The sequence below is a fragment of the Equus przewalskii genome, chromosome 5, assembly GCF_037783145.1.
Source record: "Equus przewalskii isolate Varuska chromosome 5, EquPr2, whole genome shotgun sequence".
NCBI lineage: Eukaryota > Metazoa > Chordata > Mammalia > Perissodactyla > Equidae > Equus > Equus przewalskii.
Window position 1 is genome coordinate 42,782,858 of NC_091835.1, and position 17,119 is coordinate 42,799,976.

The window sequence follows — 17,119 nt, forward strand, 5'->3', positions numbered from 1 at the left end:
CAATCTTGTTTTACAGAGAAGATTCACTGACCTCTTCACACTACAATAGCTGCAAATATCTGTATATTATGGCTTTGTAGTAGCTCTCCCTAGAGTAGCAAGAGGATATTTCCTTGCCCCATTGATGTTGAGCTTGGCCATGTGACTTACTTTATCCAGCGATATATTAGCATGGGTTTTAAAGGTACTCTGATGACTTGGCTTGATTCTTGCACTCCTGTGATCCATCATCAGAAGTGCACACCTTGGATAGTCATGGGTCCTAAAATAAAGAAGTGTGAAGTATATGTACATCCAATCTTCAGCCTGGAGCCAAACCCAGCTAAGATCAGCCAAGTTCAGCCAAACCCCAGCAGAAACCCTGTTGCCCTATAGGTGCATAAATAAGAAAATAAATATTTATTATAAGCAACTGAGATTTTTTACATTGTTTGTTATGCAGCAATGTTGACTTACTCAGTCACCTACTAATAGACAGTGTCCTGTCTAACTTGTTCCACATCATCAGTAAAACAAAGTTGTACAATGCTCTGCTTTGTACAGCCTTTTCAATGGATTCAAGCTGAAGGGTAATGTCTAAGTTACAAGCATCATCAAACACCGTGGAGATATTGGCAATTGGCATGGATTTATCATGAAATTCTCTATAGAGTCAAGAGAGAGCAATGGACTGGCATAAGCTTAAAAGAACCATTTACTGCCGAGAATTATTGACAAAGAAGTAGAGAAGTACATGAAAAATGCCATTGTGTCTTTTATGAGCCTGACAGACCAAGTTTAGAGCTAGCTTAGCATTATTCTCTTACTCTAGCATTACAAGCTGAGAGTCCATAAGCAAGAACACATTCTAAACTTCTGTTTCGCTAAAACCTCTGTATCTTTTGTGCACACCACGCAGAGCTTCTGAAGCAGTTTTGTCAGTTTGGTCAATATCTACAATAGAATACCTACAACATTATAGGGGCAGCACAAGGCATCCTAGAGTCCCTCACTCGAATGATAGAACTTACAATAAACAGATGTTTATAATGTAATGTTGCATGGGTCATAATAGATGTCTATGTGTTAGGGAGCAATACCATCTCCCAGATCTAAGAATGTTAACTTAAAATCAGGTCCCTCACCAGCATCCTAAGGAATATTGTCAGTCTCAGCATTGAAATGGTCCTCATATTGATGTTCCTCTGGAATCTGTGTATGCAGAGAATGGAAGACAGCAGGACTCTCGAGGAGCTATTGTATAAGAAAGCTGAAGTCAGAAAAATCACAAGCAAGGAGAGCAGGATAAATGCTATAAGAACATACCGAAGCGCAGCATCAAGCAATGCAACAGAGCTTTGCACTGCTGGGAAATCGCAGCAGTACACAAAGTAGCCCTAGCTGCCACTGTAAGGAAAGTGAAGAAAGCCTTCAGGTGAATAGTTAAACAACAGTAGGCTACACCTGCTAACCCAGGGTCACATCTCACACATGCATAGTTCCTTCCACATTTGCCTGTTTAGCCACACTTGACTGTAGCAATTACAGCTTGGACCCACAGCATTGTCTTAAAAAACAGGAGTCAACCGAATAATTCTAGTTATTGCCTATCAATCCCATATTTATATGGTTTTCTCAACAACGGTATACATACATTCTAACGTCGTTTGAAAATGCCACACACTGCAGGTAATAGATTAGTGGGAAGACTTCTGGCAGCCACAGATATTTAATCCATAACCACTAATCCAGAAACCAGAAAGATCTCTGCCTTGCCAGAAAACCAGCTATAGCAAAGCTTATGGACTTTATCTACAGAAGAAGCAGAGCCTGCCATGGGCTCTAAGACCTACAATTTTGTAAAGGCTTACAGACCTCATAAGCTGCTTGTCTGCTTTCTCTAGAAGACTGTTAGGTTTTCTTAAATTATAAGGAGCGTACAGGTTGTGTTGGAAAAGGCATAAGGGTATGCCTAAGAAGCAATTAAAAACATTGGGGGAAACAGCCAAATTCCCAACTATAATCAGACACTAACCAGGGGCCATTTTATGAGTGCTATAGCCCTGTAAGCTTCACTAACTCACGCAGACATCAATAAAACAACATATAAAATATTAAGCTTCATAAGGATGACATCGACTTATCAAGCAAACGCTATATTGAGTGGCTTTCTTTGATTAAGAAGAGGCAGAAATATAGTACATTTAAGAAAACTTGCACAAAAGTAATTTAATATATATGCCTGATAACCGTAACCAAGGCAAAAAAGGTTAGTACTAATTCCTCATGAGGCAAAGAGTAGTAAGACTTTTAGAAATTTAGATTTTGGAAAAAAACTTTCTCCGTAAAATTTTCTTGGGCACTCAGAAATTAAGTGGAGCCTTTGATATTCTAGTCCTTTTCTTATTTGGAGACGAGGAAGGAGAATAGTGAGCACTTAAAACCACTTATACAGTCACTTCTGAGATTAATAAGTTCCATTTTCAAAGCTGCAATTCTAAAATAACTGAATTTTCAAAGATTAAGTTTCAATCTATGTCTAGAGCACAGTGAGAGACTAAATAAATCTAATAAAAAATATTTAAAAGTACAGCTTTTTTCTATTTTTGGCCCCAAACGGCTCTTGATTTAGAGTCGTTTGACTTTATAACATTTTAAAATTTTGTGGAAACTTGATATTAAAATTTAATAATTATATTATAATTTGGGGCTATTAAAATCACATGCAGATTTTCTTGTGTTTAATTGCACTCTTTCTAAAATAAAAATAAAGGAAAAAATCTTATTAATAAAACATTAAAATTAAACATTTTTATGCACAAAAGACAGGAGATATAAACAAAATTTTTCTTAGGGAAGTATGCTTTCTCTTTGATCTAATTCAGCTCTTGTGGATTCCATTGTTTTCTATGAGTCCCGGTCTTACTGCTGATTGTGCCTGTGGAATTCCCTGCTCAACCTCCTCTCTAATGCCAAAAGGGGGTGGGGTGGGGGCCAGAGGGGCCTTTTTTACACTGAATGAGAGCTAAGACAAAGTTTAGCAAAGAATTAGACACAGAGGAACTGTAAGCCTAGGCCAGGATAAACTGTTGGCAAGGGAAATTCTTAAATGTCAGGTCCTGAAAAGGAGAAGAAGAGCAAATCTGGGGTCTTCTTCCATGAGGTGGTGATTAAGAACCATTGGAAGATGGAGAGGTAGAAGCTGGAGGCACAGTGCTTTGCAAAGGGAAATTCTGCTTGAGTAAATTGAGAACTCAAAGGAGGAAGGATGGCAAGAATGAAGCCTACAAGGCTATTAAAAATTTATTTACCATGAATTTAGTCTGTTTAAATATATTAATTTTTAATGAATTATAGAAGTTCATTATATATTTCTATGATGGCAATTCTATTTTATTATTTTTGAAAGGCTAAATGATTCTATATCCTTTCATCTTTCTCCTTGACTCTCATAGTACAATACCTGATTATTCTTATTTGAACTTCCTCTAAATTTTATTTCTCTTCCGAGCTGCTGAGAATTTTAGTACAAATCACAATACGTATTAGAGTCTAGCTACAGCCGAGTGCAATAAGAGAAAGGCCACTGGTTCTAACAATAACTTGCTCTTATAAAAGATCTTTGGGTTACAGGTTGATTTTCAAAATGAAACTACACGATATTTTTAATCTTTTTTGGCCCTCCTTAACCCCATATTCTCTCTAAGCTTCGGAGGACCTTCTTATGATCAGGAGTATAAATACACTTCATAGTAACCGCATATAATAGATTGATGGTATTATTCATCAGTTAGTTGATAGGAAAAAAATTGAAGTGATTGCCTAAGGACACAGAAATGTAGTGATTTTAGGTCTTTATTTTGATGGTTAGCTTCAAGTTCCACTCATTTCCCAAAGTAGTCCAGGCAGCTCTCATGATGTCAGGCCACCAGGACAAGTATTTGCAGTCCAGAACTCATTATTATTTTCCACCTGTCACTCTAGCAGTAAAGTTCTGGCTACCCTTCCTTTTGTAGATATTGGTGAGTAGACAGGCATTTGAAAGTAAATAGAAGTTGGGTGACAAAGAGATCAACTCACACTAACTAAAAGGCACACAAGATAAAAGCAGCCATCAAAAGACTGGTGTGTTAATTTTCAGGGAGAAATATAACACCACCCGTGCAAGAAATATCATGTTGTCTTGATCAAAACATTCTTTTTTCTTGCGGTCCAACCACATGGAAATCAAAAGGTGGTTTTGTGAGCACAGACTCAAAACAAGGGGAGGTAGATAAATCAAATCTTTAATGCATCATTCCCCAAAATGTGTTATGTGCTGTAAGACATTTTAATAGATCTTTCAACAACAACAGGAGGTTCAGTAATCAAATAAATTTGAGAAATGCTGGATTAAACCAAGTTAAACAGCTTTCATAACTGAGTACTTCCTTTGGTCTGCTGTTGTACATTGTGAATCTCCAAGGGCTTGGATAGGCAGCTTTTTCTAGAACAAATTTGACTCTTATCTTTATGGGACACTTATCAATATCACATAAAACAGAATATCTTATTCTATAAATATAGTTTAGAATTCACCAATCAAATTCTTTATCCTGACATACAATCTTACCCTAGCAATGGACTTGCCAAGGGGCCTAGCATACTTGAAATGCAAGGAGTGAAGCCCCATGTCATTCACTCTTGAGAGGCATACCTACCATGAAAACTGAAATAAAGTCCAGCACCAGAGTCTCCCTTTTCCCTTGTAGTATTTGGGTAAGCACTGCCGATACGTACCTATGTTATTCTCCTTTTTCTTTAATTTGAACTAATTCTACCCATGATATTAAGACAATAAAGAGCTAACAGTGAAAGCTTGCTTGCCTACAAGTAATCTCATCTTCTTCAGATCATTTTGCATACCTTTATTGTAAATTACGTGTTCATTTTAAAATGTGACTCTAAATGACTTTATTCTCTTTATTTCCAATTTTTAGAGTCCTGCCACACTATAATCCTTAAATGCCTATTAAAAGTATGTAATTAGAAAATAATGTAACTGTGGTAGGCAGAAAAATGCCCCCCACCCAAGTCTAGATTTTAGTCTCCAGAGCCTGTAAATATGTTACCTTATATAAAAAAAGTGACTTTGCAGATGTGATTAAGTCAAGGGTCTTGAGATAGAGAGATTATTCTATATTATCTGAGTGGGCCAATATAATCACAAAGATCTATACAAGAGAAAGAGGAAGGCAAGAGGGTCAGAGTCAGGGGAGGAGATGTGACAATAGAAGTAGATGTCACAGTGATGTAATTGCTAGCTGGAAAGGGGCCATGAGCCAAGGAAGATGGGCAGCCTCTAGAAGCTGGGAAGGGCAAGGAAAGGAATTCCCCCGCTAGAGCCTCTAGAAGGAATGCAGCTGTGTTGACACCTTGATTTTAGACCCACAAGACACATTTTGGATTTCTGACCTTTGGAACCATAAAACAATAAATGTGTGTTGTTTTAAGCCACTAACTCTGTGGTAATTTGTAAAAACAACAATAGGAAAGGAATACAATAACCAAAACTTTTAGAGACACTTGTCTTCTGTCCATCTGATCTTTTGCCACCTTGTACAACATATAACCCCCTGGGTTCAACTTTGACTAGTACCCTGAGCCACAGGGTCCATTTGTCCTTTAAAACCTATTTGGAGTCTCTTATGAATCTCACTTTACAGTGCTATGGAACTTTCACCTAAGAATCTTAAGAAGTTTCAATAAGCATTAAATAAATCACTGAATGTCTCAGAAAGAGATCAACGTGGTTAAGAGGAAAAAGATGAAAGATATTAACTGAAGATGACAATTACTCAAGAAATGTGAGTTTCAGAGCCCCCAGAGTAGGATGAACTCAGGAGAACTGAGCTGTGCTAAACAAACTCACAAGAGACTTGACATGAACTGCAAACTGTCAGGTTTGTCCAGAGAAACAGAACCAATAGGGTGTGTATATAAATAGAGAGAGATTTATTTTAAGAAATTGACTCACGTGATTATGGAGGCAGTCTGCAGGGTAGGCCATCAGGTTGGAGACCGAGGGAAAAGCCAATGTTGCAGTTCAAGTCAGAAGGCTGTGTGTTGGCAGAATTCTCCCTTGTTTGGGGAAGGTCAGTCTTTTGTTTTATTCAGGCCTTCAACTGATTGGATGAGGCCCACCTACATTATGAGGGCAATCTACTTCACTCAAAGTCCACCAATTTAAATGTAAATCTCATCCAAAAATACTCTCACAGAAGCATCCAGAATAATGCTTGAACAAATATCTGGGCACTAAGGCCCAGCCAAGTTGACACATAAAATTAACCATCACATTAACCAAAATGTCAATTTATTAATTTAAATTTGGGGCACTTCTTCCCAAGGATTAAAGTATCTGTGTCCACTAGCCAGGAAATGGTAGTATCAGAGAATCTGGTAGATTTAAATAACAAGACTTAAGCTACTTGATGAGTGTGAATCAGAACAAAGGTGGCAGGACAGGTGGGGGGAATAACTCACTGTACTGGTCAGATTCCACTAGTGCCTGCCCATTTTACTAACCTTCTGAGACGTTTCCAAGGTTTGCCTTTTGAAACTTTCCCTATTGATAGATTTCCATCCTTTGCTCCACTGGAGCCTGCAGAGATGGGTCACCATCTAGAGGTCTAGAAGTTGGCCCTGTATTGAATAGCAGCTTAGTTAGATCGCTTCTCTATGAGATTTTGAATAGGAAACACATGAAGAGAGAGAACAAGTAAAAGCCTGAAGACATAAGAAAAAGTGCTTTCATGGAAGCATCAATATAGAGAAAATGGAGATTGGTAGTTTGGCAATGTAGAACAAAGACAAGTAGAAGAGGAAGCCAAGCCGGAGTGCTGAGTCATGCACCTGGAAGACTAGTGAGGTGAGAGGCCTCCTTCCTGTGAGAGTCATTCCACTGTGCTGCATGTAACTACCTACCAGCTCTCCCATGTATCTCACAGCAAATCCCATTGATTGAGGTGAACTGTAACTTCTCCTCTATATCCTGTAGCCAAAAAGTCAAACGCGTTCACCCAGGCTCTAGGAAAGCTAGATGACGTTTGCTACCCAACAGAGAGTGTGCCTCTCCCCAAAATGTTCCTGTGTCCTAGAGCCAGTGTCCAGATCCTGGATTCTTTGGACAGTGTTGGTGATTTAAAATCCCTCTGTAGGTTTTTGTCCCCTTCTCAACACATATAATTACAACATAAAAGTTATATCTGCCCAAACAAGGCAGCAGACAATTGGTCACGTCAGTGTTTTGACCTTGTTATTACTGTAGAAGATGATTCAATTCATCTGTTTTCTGGAATGGTTTGGGTTAGTCTTTCAAACATCATGCTACCCTTTCACCTTCCTGAGACCATACCCTAGTCATCTTGCTCTATATACTATGGTGTTGCCACTCAGGAAGCACTAGGCACTATTTCTTGATTATTCCTCAAGGTACGTAAATTTTAAAGCTGGCTGATCTCATCCACCAGGTGTGGATTTTTTGAGTTTTACTGTCACAAGTCAATCTTATTTTCCAGTTCCCATGTGACACACGTCATTTCTCCTTTTTGTGCTGACAATGGCATCATGCTCATTCAAATCTATCAATGAAAAATTAAGAGCTTTAAGATTAATTACACAGTAAATGTTACACAGGAGCAGAATTATAATGTAAAAATCCTGGATTATTTAATCAATTTTACTGTTTTCACATTCAAGGGAGGAACAAGGAATCCAAAAACTGATGTCGGGGAATTCTCTGACCTTCTTGAAAGTTCTTTGCTTTGCAAATAGGTGAGCAACAACAGGATCTGGCAGGCTGACGAGGCCAGAGTTGCTGGTCTCTGAGGTTGAAGCAATTTGGAAGCTGCTTCTGGTGAAGGCCAACAAGCCCTTAGGACCAAGTGGCAAGCCATAGAGAGAGGATTCGGCAGATGCTGTGGACTCAGGCATCGAAGAGGAATCCTGCCTGAGAAGAGAACGAGGCCGAAATATCAGAATAAGACAATAGGGCAGATCCTTCAAACAACCGTGGGCCCTCTGGTCCCAACACAGTGGCCTCTGTCCCCTGTCCTACCTTAGAGCTGGCTCCATATGGTACAGGAGACTCTGAACTTCTACGAGTTTTTTCTAACTAGAAAGAAAGTGTTGGTCTACAGATGAATCCCGTTCCTGGATGATGCCTGGGTGGAGAGTTCAGCTTGCCCCACTTTCTTGTCGCAGGAAGCAAGCTGCCACAAAAACCCTTTAGAAGAGTGATTCTTTTTCTAATGGTTAGCAAAAGAACCCTTTTTTCAAGTGAATTTTTTTTGTGGAACGTCAAATATATAAAAATAGTTGAAAGCATATCAGCCCTGAACAGCCCAGAGCCCAAACACAAGGCCTCCCCACTGTGCCCCACCCCCACAGCGGCCTCTGTGGCCCCTCCGTGCAGCTTTTGGGGCTGGTGGGACACGGTGTGAAAGCCACTGCTTCAGAATGCCAGGCAGTCTGCCTGTGAAAGCCTGAAAGCATGAATTCAGGCAAATGTGCAAAATAAAAACCACGCATCAGGCCGACGACTTAAAAAGCCTATCAGAGTTGAATCAACTGGTCCCTGGGATCCCCTAAGAGTCAAAGGCACTCTGGAATCCTACCACATCAGCAGTCTGCTGCTGGAAATATTCGTATTGGAAAGGCCCCCAGGAGGCCGTGCACTGCCATAGAACATGTCACTTGGAATCCTAAACCCCGAATTTGAGTCACAATTCTGCTACTTGTTAGCTGGGTAACCCTGAGAAAACGTCTTAAACTCTCTGAGCCTTGACTTTCTCATCAGCAAGAAAAGGATAGTAGGTTTCTTGCTCACTTTACAAGGTCATGAGCATCAAATGAAAGAATTCATTAAGGGGCGCATTAACTGTAAAGCTCTGTATGCAAGAAAGCTGTTGACGTTATAAAAATCTGCCGTGTCTGTTGTGTCCCTCACTGACTCTGCAAATTTTTATTGAACAATCCTCCAGCTACTGTGAGACCAATAAATTGAGCTGATTGGATGTGACTTCTCTGTCTCCCACTGAACAAGGCGACAGTAAAGAGTAGCAACCCACTCTCATGTGCAGAATGGGACCCGCACTGCTGTGAGGCCTCCTCCCCACTTCCCACCAGGGTCCCTGACCTGCTAGTGCAGCTTTCTCTCGGGAGAGTCCACTCCTATGAGTCACAGCTACGCTCACTGTTATCTCCCCCACATCCTCCCCTGAGGTTCCCTGGGCCCCACATCCATGCAGAAAATTCAGAGGCAGCAGATCTAGTCACCCCATGACAGACAGACCCAACTTTCACCATCACCAAGATTCTGGCAGCACCACCCGACAGAACTTTCTGCAATGATAGAAATGGTCTATATGTGAACTGTTTAGTAGGTAGCCACTATCCACATGTGCCTATTGACCCCTTGAAATGTGACTAGTATACTTGAGGAATTAATGTAATTAGTTTAATTTAAATAGCCACAATTGGCTAGCAGACAGCACAGATCTAGAGGAATGAAATGGAGGTCAAGCCTGATCTTTTCAGTGAAATACAGGAAAACATAAGGTATGTGCATCCATGTCATTTTCAAATACAAGAACATTTTTAAATAGATAAACAATGGTGTTCCCAAGTTCATATGATCTTGTGAAGAGCAGATTGAGTTTCCTGTGGTGCTTCTGCTACTTATTGAAAGTTGTGAGCAGAAGCCAATGTCAGACGAGAAGACTGCACATGCATTCATGGGACTTAGCACTGGGATCAAAGAAAACTTACAATAAAATTAGTCTGACACCTATTAATAATGTGCATAATAGCTATGGTGCATGCAGTAATTAGTTATAAAGGGTAAGTCATTCTCATAAATTGCTAAAATTAGCATAAGTTTTATACTGCTTGTTCTCTTGTATTAACAAATTAGACCAAGATTTCCAGCTTTCCTGAATTCTTTGTAAGTGTTCGTACACAGCCCATCCCCAGCATCATTAAAAAATCAGAATCCTGGCTCCAAAGCTATCGCTATGTGTTGTTCTGTCTCAGTGTTTTTCCCCCACCTAATACAACCCAGGGGTGAGGTGTTTGGTGCTCTCGGCCATATTGCCAAGTTCTCTCTGTCCCACCCTTGAGATAATGCTGAGCAGAGCAATTTTCAGTGCTCCCTTCTTTAAGTTTCTGCCCTGGAGGGCCTGTGGTGAAACTCTAAGGCAAATTTGGATGGACAATTCTACCTGATCACCATGCATCAAAGAAAGGGGAAGGGAGAGGAGAGGAGAAGGTAAGAAGGCCAGGCAGGAAGTCAGACACTCAGCAAAGGTAGCCATTTGGAGCAGCCAGAGAAAGAGTTGCAGATAGACTCTGAGTAATGGACAGATGGCAGTTTGGGGCAGAGGGAAGAGCATGGAGTAAAAGAAGACAGTATAGCGGTTAGATGAGAGGACCCACACTCTTGCAGAAGGGACCCTGGTCCTGAAGCCACACCTGACAGAAGCCTTAGGCAATATGCTTAGCAGTCCTTGGAAATACGCTTCTAGTGGCTCTGGCTCTGACACAGCCTTCACATTAGAGAACAAAATAGCTAGCATCACTGCAGTCATTGATGTGTTGGGAGACTGGAGGAAGCACAGGAGGCAATAAGTACCTGAAAGTAAGCAGAGAGGTTAGGGTGAGGGGCAAGGCTGGAAAGCCCAAGGCAAAGAAAGATCATGGTTTCTCTTAGCTGGGAAAACTGCAGAAATCCCGCCACATTTGTAGGAAATACCAATTCCCATGGCAAGTGTTGGGTTATAGATACCTCAAGTCGAACCTGGGTGAGCTGACCAGCAGATTACCCACTTTCCAGGTTAGGGAGGCCGGGGCTGGGAAGGGAGCTAAATAGTGCATCTTCCTCACCAGATTTTCTACACAAAGGGTCCACACATTATCCCGCTCAAGCTATGCTTTTTCTAAGATGGAAGCTGTCAAGTTCTGGTTTATTATCCAAGGTCCAAAAAAATAGACGAGGAGGAGTTCAGGAATGCTTGTACTAACCACAATCCTTTCTCTCCAAGGACCCTCTCTATGTTTAGTTTTCACTTTGACTCTGAAATAAAATACCAGCAACAACAAAACACATTTATTGAAGAATTTGTACAAGCTGCACTAAAGGTTGGCACCCCTCCTCAGTCTCTCTGTCCCTCTGTCTCCCAGTCCCCTGCGTGACTACCATACAGCCCTTGACATCTCCATCCACAGAGCCAGCTCAGGTGGGAACTAGCATTTCTTGGTCTCATCTTAAACTCACTGGGGGGAGAATTACCTAGCCCAGATTGAGTTAGAAATATACCTTGGTTGAATCAATGGATACCAGAAACTCAGGTACTTATAAAACAAAGGTAAATAGTGGCAGCCCAGCTGAGGGAGAAGGAAGGTGACAGTTAGAGAAGAGAGATGTGAGCTGGACAGACACTTGGAAACGTGTTTGCTGCGGGGCAATACTTCAGTGCTGTCTGTCGGCATTGACTTTCTTTGACCTTGGGGAAGAGTGGTCATCACTGGAAATGGGGAAAACGCTGAAACAGGGGCTGGCGTAACTTCTAGCTTCTGCAGGGTTTGACCTAAGACTGTCTTGATTACCTCCAACTGACCAAGACGAATAAAGCTGTGTGTGATGAGGAAACTGGCTCTGCCTGCTCACAGGGACACAGGGACGTAGAGTCACAAGCTCTTTGAGAAGGTGCTACTTTCAATTGCTCTGAAGCTAAGGGATCCCTTGGAAGGGAGATGCTACTGATACTAAAGCCCTTGAGCTGAGAGATTATTGTGCTCCCTTCTCTTCAGGGCATCTGAGAAAACCTGGTGGGAGGAAGTAGCTTAGAAGGCAGCATGTGGGGCAACTGTTCTAGAGATTATACAGGGGGAGGATGAGCCTATGACCTACCACCCGATCTACCGTTAAATCCTGTCCTAGCAAGAGGTGATTAAATAACGACAATGTCTTTTGCAATTAGTATAATTAGTTACCTCTATTAGTCTTCAGCAGAGAAAGTAAGGATCAAAGACCAGGATATTAGGGTCACCTTTGGCAGCTGCTGATTGAAAGCCATTCTGAGCTGTGTCTGTGATGGTGAACTCCTTATGACTAAGAAGAAGACACCAGTACAGAAATCTTTCTGTGGAAAAACTTTAAATAAAGAACAGCCTTATCTCCTAGGAAACCAATTCACTCCTCCTCATTCTCTGTTCAAAAAGATGGCCAGCTTTCCCTTTTCCCATCCCCAGCCCCATCGCTATTTCCTTCTTTAAAATCTCACAGTCAGACGAAGCAAGCAGGCATTTTAGATGAGTATATATTTTTTTAAGCTGAATTGTATCTAGCCAAGGTCCTACACCATTTCCAAATTCAGAATCCATTTAAAAAGATATTTGGGATGTGGAATTACAGGTAGCTGCTGAATAATTGCTTACATGTGACAAGGAATGTAGGCTAGAAATCAGAACACAGCTGGAACCTACTATATAAACCTGTCTTCCATGGGGTAGAATTTAGCAAATGGTATCTCTATTACAAGGGGTCTGGTTCCTTATACAGCTTGTAAGCAATTTCACTGATGCTATGTCTCAAGGCACAGTACCTTATAGAAGTAACTTATACAGTGCCTTATAGAAGCTTTCACCTACTCATTTATTCCTTGTGAATGGAGCACCTCCTATAAGTCAAACACTAGGTAGGGCACTAGTGGGATAAAGGTAAAGAAGAAAAAGTTAAGGAGCTCAAAGTGTAATAGAGGAGGCAGGCACATAAATGAATATTGCAGCTACTAAATAAAGAAGCAAGTGCAAGGCACAGTGCTGGTACAAGAGAGGCTCAGTTCTACTGGGATAATTAAGGAAACTTCACAGAAGAGGAAATTGGGGTCTTAAGAAAAAATATAAATTTGCCAAGAAGGTTGCTGTGGGAGGGTAGGAGGACTTCCAGACCTGGGAAACAGCATATGCAAAGGAATTGAGCCAGGAAACTGTAAAGTGTGGTCATGAAACCGAGTAAGTAATTCAATCAGGTTGGCACTGAGGAAGAAAGGGGAGTGGAGAGAGGTGCTTGGAGAAGTAGGAAGGCACTGGCTCGTGAAGGATGTGGGTTGTCATGGTTGAGCAGTTTGGATTTCGATCCCACCAGTGGTGGAGGGGAGGGTACCAGATTACCTGTGGTCCTCAGAGCCATTCCCACTCCTGTACCACAAGAGTTGGAAATCTTGGAATATATTTCCCAGATCTCTTGTCAGCAGCGTTCCAGTTTAAAGTTCACCAATTTAGAATCCTGCCAAATTTCAGAAGGCAGAAGGAAACCAAAGGCCACGGTTACTCCTCCGATAGTGGCAGGCAAATGTGGGCGCTGCAGCAGACGTGAGGTTGTTCTCAGTGTTCTGCCATGTGTGAAGTACCCACTTTGGTGCTACAGACAGCTGTGAATTTCGGCAGTGGTTTTCTGAAGTCCTTCAGCAGGGCAGCAATAGCTGCTTCCTCGTCCCCGGAAAGCTTACTATCACACGGTAGGCCTACTAGCAAACTTCAGAGCCACCGACAACCTTCTCTGATCTACAGCCCTACAATTTTTCCAATGTTTTAAAAGCACCATTTAGCAGTATTAAATCTATCCCTGCTTAAAGTACTTCGTGTGGTTTCTGTTTCCCTGATCCAAACCCCGACTGGGGCATTTTAGAAGATGACCCTCGTGGCTTTGTGAAGAAAGAACTGAATGGGGAGAGGCCAGGGGCAGGGAGATCAATGGATGGATTATCTCAATAATACAAAGGAGAGATGATGAAGCTCAAAATTAGGACAGTGTCAGTAGAAATAGAGGAGGAGAATGACTTTAACAACATTTAGGACATGTGAGCACTTGGATGGAGGAGAAAGGAGTTTAGGAAGGCTCCCAGACTTCTGGTCTAGGTGACCGTACTGATGGTGGAAAAGACAGAATACAAGACAGGGAACAGGAGGAGACGGAGAGTAGGTGGATATTACAGACAATGCGTTCAATTTGGAATGTACTAAATTTGTGATCTAGATATTAGGTAAGCTATTGGGTAAACAAAGCTGGGGGTGAGGGGATTTAGGCTGAAGGTATTTATTTTGTAGACCAGGAGCGTAGAAATGGTCATTAAACCATGAGAGTGAGCGAAATTGATTAGGGAAAGTGTGGGGCATGAAAAAACCCACAAAGTAAAGGACTGATCTCCAGAAAACATCAACACTTAAGGGCAAATACTAGAAGAGAATCCAGCAAAAGAAACCAAGAAGGAGTAACCGGAGAGGTAGAAGAATCCAGACAGTATAGAGTTAAGCAGGAGGAGGTCATCTGAAGTCACGGGTAAAGACCTGAAGACAACATAAATCGTAACTGATGGACGACATCGACTTAAAAATAAAGGAAGGACTTAACTGCCTACTTACATTCATTCAAATGTTATTCCTTGCTACTTTTACCCATGGGTACGGTTTCACGCAAGGCAAAAGTGGAGGGATGTTCTGTGGTTCTTTGCAGCTTCACCTTCTCACTAGGTTTTTTCTCCTCTCTGTCTTCCTCTTTCATCCTAAAGGCAATTTTCTCTTTCCTCACTGCTTCATCCTCTCATTTCATTCCCCATGCTCTTCTCAGGATAGAGCTATGCATTTCTGCCTTTACAGACAACAGTTCCTGGTCACATCTTCCAGATACCCAATCTGCATTCCTTTCGCCAGGCAATCTGATCACAGCCTTGTGGACTCTATGCCCCTGCAAGTTTGGCTTGTGGCCACTCAGAGACCCATGGGTTCAAAAACTGGTAAACAGACCTCTAGGGCTATGTTGAAATCAATTTAATTGGTCATGACCAGACTATCTTTTAAATGAAATATATAAGCGTAAAATAGAATAGAAAATACAAGCATACGTTACTGGTAGCAAAGATAGATATTTCATAAAACATTTGTTTCAGTGATAGGTCATGTGTGTGTGTTTTGGTTTTATGCATAGTATTTGTGATGAGTCACAAAGTAAAATAATGGAGCAAAGTCTCATAAGTGTAACATGACAAAGAACTACCGAGGAGCACTGAGTTCTAGCTTAGTTAGTATTTACAAATGGATGAGGTCTCAAGTGCAGGTGGTTCATTTGGAAAGTGATCCCAGGAAGCGAAAGTGAAGGAGAAGGGAAAGAGAGACAAGGAAGGGCAAAAAGCCGCTAAAGTTTGCAATAATGTGCTGGTTACCACTGTGGGCAACTGGGTCTCCCTTGTGGGGGACACTCTGAGAAACCATGTAGAATGTGCCTCAGAATTGTGCCACTAGAGCAGAGGCCGGTAAACATTTTCTGTAAAGGGTCAGATATGAAATATTTTCCTCTTTGCAGGCTGTGCAGTCTCTGTTGTACCTACTTAACTCTACCGTTGTAGCACGAAAGTAGCCACGGACAATATGTAAATGAACAAGCATGCTTGTGTTCCAATAAAACTTATTTACAAACACAGATGGGCTGCATTTGGCCCACGAGCTGAAGTTTGTCAGCCCCTGTGCTAGAGCATTGGGAGGCTGGGGCATTCCTTTTTCCACCAGTTCCTACGTCCAATGGTTGAGAATTGTCCTAAGGAGTGAAAACCTTGCCTCCATTTCTGGGTGTACATAGACACTGAGAAAGCAGCACAAATGGATGTACAGTGTGTTTGGCTGGCAAGGAGACATGGAAGCGTGCTGGAGTCAGAAGGACTAAGGGGACAAGGTGAAGTGCATCCCAGATGCGCTAAGGGACGAATGGAGGTTGCGAAATCCTGAAGAATGTATTCACCTTCTCACGTACGTGCTGAAATGACCTCACGAGGCTCTCCTATGTCCTCACTCATCCTGCCCATACCACCTTTTTCTCTGGAAACACTAAAACCTTGTGTTTTTATATTCATCATGACCCACTCCCCAAGGAAATTGCTGTGCTTTAGAAAAGTTCTTTTGTTTTCCTCCTTCAAAGTTAACTGTGTGCTCAGCCCTCATACCTAGCTTGGCACACACTCTACCACTTCAGATCATTTTCTCTTAAAACTGTCCACACAGAGGAATCTCACCTAATTATTCTTACACAGTCTAAAAGACACAGTCTTTCTTATGCTTTTAAGCTCATTTTCTTTTCCACACGCTTTCCTTTTTTCCCCAAATGGATACATCCAATTACTTTCCTCTTGGGTGTTTTAATTTCACACATTTTTGTACACTTAGAAAGACCATAGATTGCACTACATTCACTGGCAAATCATCAAAAAGCATTTAGATGAAAGAAAATGTTCATAAAAACATATCTTTTGTAGCAACCTAAGCCTGAGATCATTCCTTGTTTTAAACCACATAACTGGAGGAGAGGAGGAAAACAAGACTTCACAATTTGAGTTCTTTTTAGTGACTTTTCATTTTATATAGCATTTTCACAGCTCACAGAACACTTTCTCATGAAAGTCGTGTGATTTACATATTTCCTTGTCTGGTCTATGAGGAAACTGAGGCTTGGAGGTACAGTGCTTTGTAAAATTTGCAGAGAAAGTCAGTAGTGAGACTGGTCTATGATCCAATCCCCCTTTATCTCAACGCAGTATGCTTTTGGATGTGCATTATTCACAACTGTCCTGTGAATTACCAGAATTATAAGGGTCATTGTTTGGCCACTAACTTCTCACAGGGACGTTATGATACCATGCCATTCAACTTTCTCCAAGGCTGGATATTGGCTCTAAATGCTTGAATGTTTTCTTTTTGTTTTAATGCCAGTAGGTTCCAAGCATGGTAGATTATTAGCAAAGATGGCTACAATAGTTTCTTATCCCCACATGCTCATGACTTTGCCATTCTTCCTATTGAGAGAAAGAGTTTATCTCCCCTATTCTTGAGTCTGGGCTGACCTTGTGACTTGCTGTGAATGGTAGAATGCAGCGATGTGACATAGTAGAACTTCCAAGCTCAGGCCTCAAGAGCTCTTATAATGCGGTGATCTATGTGAGGGAGCCTGGCTCTCCTGCCTGAGGAGGAAGAACCACGGGGAAAAGGGCCCAGCCAAAGCCAACACCAAATGGTAGGTAAGTGAGTGAAGCCACCTGGGACTATCCAGCCCCCA

General features: G+C 41.5%; 1 long non-coding RNA gene across 1 annotated transcript in view; it reads right to left on the minus strand.

Annotated features, from left to right (window-relative positions):
- Positions 1-7,688: 7,688 nt before the first annotated feature.
- Positions 7,689-17,119, minus strand: part of LOC139083690 (uncharacterized) — a 40,565-nt gene continuing 31,134 nt past the window's right edge. Inside the window, exon 4 of the long non-coding RNA XR_011540602.1 lies at positions 7,689-7,969. This is a non-coding gene — a long non-coding RNA (uncharacterized lncRNA). The remainder of the gene's footprint in view (positions 7,970-17,119) is intronic.